Here is a 6,363-nt window from a genome sequence, read left to right on the forward strand (position 1 = left end):
GAGTAAAATACCCTCTGCATTTACCAGTTGGCTCACCAATAGGATATTATTTCTGAACCAATATTCTAAAAACAGAGAGGTATTTTTATACAATATATCCCGATTATTCCATATATAATATCTGTGTGGAGAAAAATTGTGTTTATAAATTAAGGACCATGACAAGAAAACCTGCCGATGAAAAGCAGAAAGTTTCACTGGAACTTTGTCAATATTATAATTGCAAAACAACATGAAATTAAGGCCACCAAAAGTAGAGAAGACATGATGAGGAATAAAATTCCAGATAGAAGTGGGTCTTCTTAGGAATTGTTTTATCCAATTGATCTTGAAAGTATTATTTAAAGTAGTAAAATCCAGAAAATTCAGTCCACCATTCTCATAAGTGTTCATTACAACAGTTGTCCTAATGTAATGGGTACGGTTTCTCCAAAGAAAGTTGAAAAGCATCTGGTCTATCTCCTTGCTTATTTTACGGTCAAGATATAAAGATAGAGCACCATATGTTAGTCTAGAGATACCTTGTCCTATCCATTGTGTTTACCAGTTAATGAATGTGTACTGCGCTCGCTCTCTGCCAAACTGATGCCCGCGACTACGTAAACAAACTGTACCCTCATAACTATCGCAAATCATAGGGCCAAGGGCGATACAAATTGAACGCTTTCTTCCCATCCAAGCAAACATCGTCAATTATGTTGTTGAACGCAAACTACGTACGTTGTATGCAGCGGCGGTTCTAGCTTGTTTGGCTCCGTGGGCGAACCCCCCCTTCAACGCCCCCCCCCCCCCCCACCACTAACACATTTTTTTCAGACATTTGGAACACAAAAAAAATATAATTGAAAACTATATAAATATACAACTATTTATAAAATAAGACTCATACATATAAAAAAGAAGTAACAAAGAAACAAATTTGTGTTGATTAGGCACTTGAGCATCAATACATTACCCATCCCCCAACACTGTAAACCAAGAGTCAAGACTAAACCAATTCACCTTGGTGGTGTGCAGTACTGTACAAAGTTAGAGGTGCACTATTTGATAGATTCCCCCGCTCTCCCTACCTCGGGCTTCCAGTGGGGAGACCTGAGGTCAACCTACCCACACCCCCCTCCCCATCTCGTACTTCTGAGTGGGAGACCTTCCCAGGCAGTAGCCTGCCTAGCTCACAAACTAGAATCAGGGCGCCCACTCTGACAAGGTTTATTGACCCACAGTCCCACACGGTGACATGATATCATTGACGTAACATGCAAATGAGCGATAGAAAACTGATCACGCAAATGTCACCATTACGATTTTTTTTGGTGTGGGTGCCCCGTGCCGCCACTGGCAAGATGCCGCCCTGGGCGGTGGCCCATGTCGCCTATACCTAAATCTGCCACTGGTTGTATGTGCGGTAATAATATGTCATTGCCGTTGCCTGCTATTGTACCTGCCGCTCGGAAAGCCACTGCAGCGGTGAGTGAGGGATGTTTGGCAGCGAGCATTGAAGGCAACATGCATGTTGTTGCAGACAATAGCTCTCACATTATTGTCTCACATACGTCTGTATTCACAGTAAGTGCCCCCCTAGTGGGCTGCTAGTACCAGTTGTTTTAGTGTAGGGCTGTAACAAAAGCCTGCACTGTTGCTTGCAGGTGGAGGGTTGAACGCCCCAAACCGAGACCGACAAGCCATTAACATTAAAGTGTTGTCAATAAAGCTAACCACATTGTGCATTTATGTATCTCTTTTGCATTACTGGTGATATTGCTTCATGGCCTGGGTGACACTGGGTATGTGCAGTACAGCTCATTCATTTCATCCCTCAATTTACTCCTACCACTCACCATTGACTCAAGAGTTATCGGTCATATTATTTCCATTTACTGTAGTCTTCAGCTCATAAGATATCTTTTGCTTTTGTTCATAGCAATGGCTGGGCAGAGGCCTTTGCTGGGATCCAGACACCACATGTGAAATACATGTGTCCTCACTCGTGAGTACCTCTGTGGACAAGCACAGCTCCTGTATATGGAGATTGTTGATGATAGTGATTATTGATTACATTTTGTTAATACAGTTGAAAACGGAAGTGTACATACACTTAGGTTGGAGTCATTAAAACTTGTTTTTCAACCACTCCACAAATTTCTTGTAAACAAACTATAGTTTTCGCAAGTCGGTTAGGACATCTACTTTGTGCATGACAAGTAATTTTTCCAACAATTGTTTACAGACACATTATTTCACTTACAATTCACTGTATCACAATTCCAGTGGGTTACATACACTAAGTTGACTGTGCCTTCAAACAGCTTGGAAAATTCCAGAAAAGGATGTCATGGCTTTAGAAGCTTCTGATAGGCTAATTGACATAATTTGAGTCAATTGGAGGTGTACCTGGGGATGTATTTCAAGGCCTACCTTCAAACTCAGTGCCTCTTTGCTTGACATCATAGGAAAATCAAAAGAAATCAGCCAAGACCTCAGAATTCTATATTATTTTTAGACCTCCACAAGTCTGCTTCATCCTTGGGAGCAATTTCCAGATGCCTGAATGTACCACGTTCATCTGTACAAACAATATTACGCAAGTATAAACACCATGGGACAACGCAGTCGTCATACCGCTCAGGAAGGAGATGTGTTCTGTCTCCTAGAGATGAACGTACTTTGGTGTGAAAAGTGCAAATCAATCCCAGAACAACAGCAAAGGACCTATTGAAGATGCTGGAGGAAACAGGTACAATTATATCTATATCCACAGTAAAACGCGTCCTATATCGACATAACCTGAAAGGCCGTTCAGCAAGGAAGAAGCCACTGATCCAAAACCGCCATAAAAAAACAGACTATGGTTTGCAACTGCACATGGGGACAAAAATCATACTTTTTGGAGAAATGTCCTCTGGTCTGATGATGTCAGACGGTGGGCGTAGCTGCTGCATGAAGTCAGGCGCAGGAGAGATGAGTGAACAACGCACTTTACTCAAGAAAATAGCACAATTAACAGTACCAATGTGCGAACAATAACGGTTGCCACAAATCCATCCGGAAACGTAGCGACATGAACAATAAACAATCACACACAAAGACATGGGGGAAACAGAGGGTTAAATACATGACCAGTAATTGGGAAATGAAAACCAGGTGTGTTGGAAACAAAGACAAAACCAATGGAAAATGAAAAGTGGATTGGCGATGGCTAGAATGCCTGCAATGTCGACCGCCGAGCGCCACCCAAACAAGGAGAGGACAGATTAAACAAAAAGAGAACTGTTTGGCCATAATAACCATCGTTATATTTGGAGGAAAAGGGGGGAGGCTTGCAAGCCGAAGGACACCATCCCAACCATGAAGCACGGGGTTGGCAGCATCATGTTGTTGTCGTGCTTTGCTGCAAGTGGGACTGGTGCAATTCTGAAAATTGATGGTTTCATGAGGAAGGGAAATTATGTGGATATATTGAAGCAACATCTCAAGACATCAGCCAGGAAGTTAAAGCTTGGTCGCAAATGGGTCTTCCAAATGGACAATGACCACAAGCATACTTCCAAAGTTGTGGTAAAATGGCTTAAGAACAACAAAGTCAAGGTATTGGAGTGGCCATCACAAATCCCTGACCTCAATCCTGTAGAAAATTTGTGGACATAACTGAAAAAGCATGTGCGAGCAAAGAGGCCTACAAACCTGACTCCGTTACACCAGCTCTGTCAGGAGGAATGGGCCAAAATTGACCCAACTTATTGTGGGGAAGCTTGTGGAAGACAACCCGAAAACGTTTGACCCAAGTGAAACAATTTAAAGGCATTGCTACCAAATACTAATTGAGTGTATGTAAGCTTCTGACCGACTGGGAATGTAATGAAAGAAATAAAGCTGAAATAAATCATTCTCTCTACTATTACTCTGACATTTCACATTCTTAAAGTAAAGTGGTGATCCTAACTGATCTTAGACAGATCATTTTTGCTTGGATTAAATGTCAGGAATTGTGAAAAACTGAGTTTAAATGTATTTGGCTAAGGTGTATGTAAACTTCCGACTTCAACTGTATATGCATTTATTAATGACAGTGAAACTGTTTAATTTAATTTAAATGTTTCAGTCCATTCAAGCCTGTTACATTAAACGTGGGCATGAACATGCCCTCCTGGTAAAAAGTCAAGTTTATTTAATTTTCTAAAAAGGAAGGCAATATCCAAGAACAGTAGCCGATTTGGGTTAATCACTCCCCTCTATGTTATAGGTTTGACATCATCGGGTTGCAAACAGATGCAGAAGAAGACGAAGCTGGTATTAAACATGTTTCAGAGAAAAGTGAGTCTACATGGTTTGGATGTAGCTGCACTAGGGCATACAGTACTGTATGAACCTGAGCTTGATTCTATTTGAGTTTGATTTCATTGAGTGCTGCCTGTCTTCTCAGCTAAAATGCTGATTGATCAAGAAGTGAAGATTGGAATAACATCCCACAGAATTGTTCTTGGTGGGTTTTCTCAGGTAGACTAGCCTGTGACAATAAAAACCTGTAAAACAATGCTCACATGTACTAAACTCAGTAGTAAGACATAGCGATAGTAATTGTTTGTGTGTTTTGGTGTATACAGGATGGAGTGTTGTCTCTCTATACTGCTCTCACGACCCAACAGAAACTGGAGGGAGTGGTTGCTCTCAGCTGCTGGCTCCATCTACAGTACACCCTCCCTCAAGTATAGGCTACCCTGCATTAGAAGTGTTCTGTGGTGCACTTAGGTTATACATAAGATCCATTCTATTGTTTTGGAATGTAAACAGTCTATTTGCTTGTTACTTTTATCAAACCACACAAATCAACAATGGTCAAAGTAAATTCCCAGACATGGACAAAATCGTTCTAGAGACGTCACAAGTCGTAGCTGATTTGAAATATAAACCTAATGTTGTCCTTTCTCAGGCGTCGGCCAACTCTGCCAACAAGGAGATGTATGCCCTGCAGTGCCATGGCGAGGCGGACCCTCTGGTGCCCGTAATTTTGGATGTCTCACAGTGGAGAAACGGAAGAACCTCTGTAACCTATCCAACATCACCTATAATACCTATCCCAGAATGCCTCACAGTGCCTGCCCTGAGGTTAGTATGGTTTGTACAGCAGCTCTGTGAATTCTGTAATTATGGTTCAACTTAGAAGATTGGCACTTTTTGAAGTCTTTAAACATGCATAATAGAGTTGACATGAAATTAATGTATTATATTTTGTGTTGTAATATTTGTCTCTCTTGCGTCCAACAGGAAATGATGGATATCAAGCAGTTTATTGACAAGCAGCTTCCTCCAATCTAAGGGTTAGACCTACACACCCACTGCCATTAGAGCTCCTTGACGGTGACTCCTGTGATGCTCCATAGACTGTCTGAACCACATATCTCACTCAATATAACCTGCTGCTAACTCAGACTGACAGAGACATAGTCAGGGACAGGCCTGAGGGCTAGCTAGAGACAAGCCAATGAGAGGGACACCATAACTTCAAACAATTGTATTCTCTGCTGGAGCCTGGTGGAATCTTTTAATGTTTGAATCTGTTTGCCAGTGGCCAGTGCTGTTGTCGGTGTAGCTATTTGCTATTGAAAAGCCATCTCTTCCAGGGATTTTTTTTTGATTGTATCGTTTTGAAAATATGAATCTTAATATGTTGATTTGCTATGGGGAAATAAAACCCTGATATAATGCAATAGTAAAAGAAGACGACAACATATGAATTATTGTGCTTTATTCGATTTGTAAGACTTGAAAGCCATTTTCTGTTAATTCAATACACAAATACAGTATATGAATGGTCACATAATATTTATTTCATACATGTGTGTTCCTGTTTATGTTTTGACGGAGAAATAGGACTAAATTAGCATCACAGTATTCATATCACAGGCAAGATCTTTTTTCCAGGTATCAGCTCACACTGTACATAAAAAGTTACTATTCTTTGAGAAGAGCTGAAAGCACCACAATTTAATATCAAGTGTGTTCAACTGCTGCACCATTTTTGTGATATTTTATTCAAACTACAGTTCCAGTCAAAAGTTTGGACACACCTACTCATTCACCTACTCATTTTTCTTTATTTTTACTATTTACTACATTGTAGAATAGTAGTGAAGACATCAAAACTATGAAATAACACATGGAATCATGTAGTAACCAAAAAAGTGTTAAAGAAATCTAAATATATTTTAGATTCTTCAAAGTAACCACCCTTCGCCTTGATGACAGCTTTGCACACTCTTGGCATTCTCTCAACCAGCTTCACCTGGAATACTTCCCACATGCTGAGCACTTGTTGGCTGCTTTTCCTTCAATCTGCGGTCCAACTCATCCCAAACCATCTCAGTT

General features: G+C 40.7%; 1 pseudogene; it reads left to right on the plus strand.

Annotated features, from left to right (window-relative positions):
- Nucleotides 1-1,398: 1,398 nt before the first annotated feature.
- LOC123990309 lies at nucleotides 1,399-5,313 on the plus strand (annotated as a pseudogene).
- Nucleotides 5,314-6,363: the final 1,050 nt, after the last annotated feature.

Source organism: Oncorhynchus gorbuscha, linkage group LG12 (assembly GCF_021184085.1).
Source record: "Oncorhynchus gorbuscha isolate QuinsamMale2020 ecotype Even-year linkage group LG12, OgorEven_v1.0, whole genome shotgun sequence".
In the NCBI taxonomy this organism is placed as follows: domain Eukaryota; kingdom Metazoa; phylum Chordata; class Actinopteri; order Salmoniformes; family Salmonidae; genus Oncorhynchus; species Oncorhynchus gorbuscha.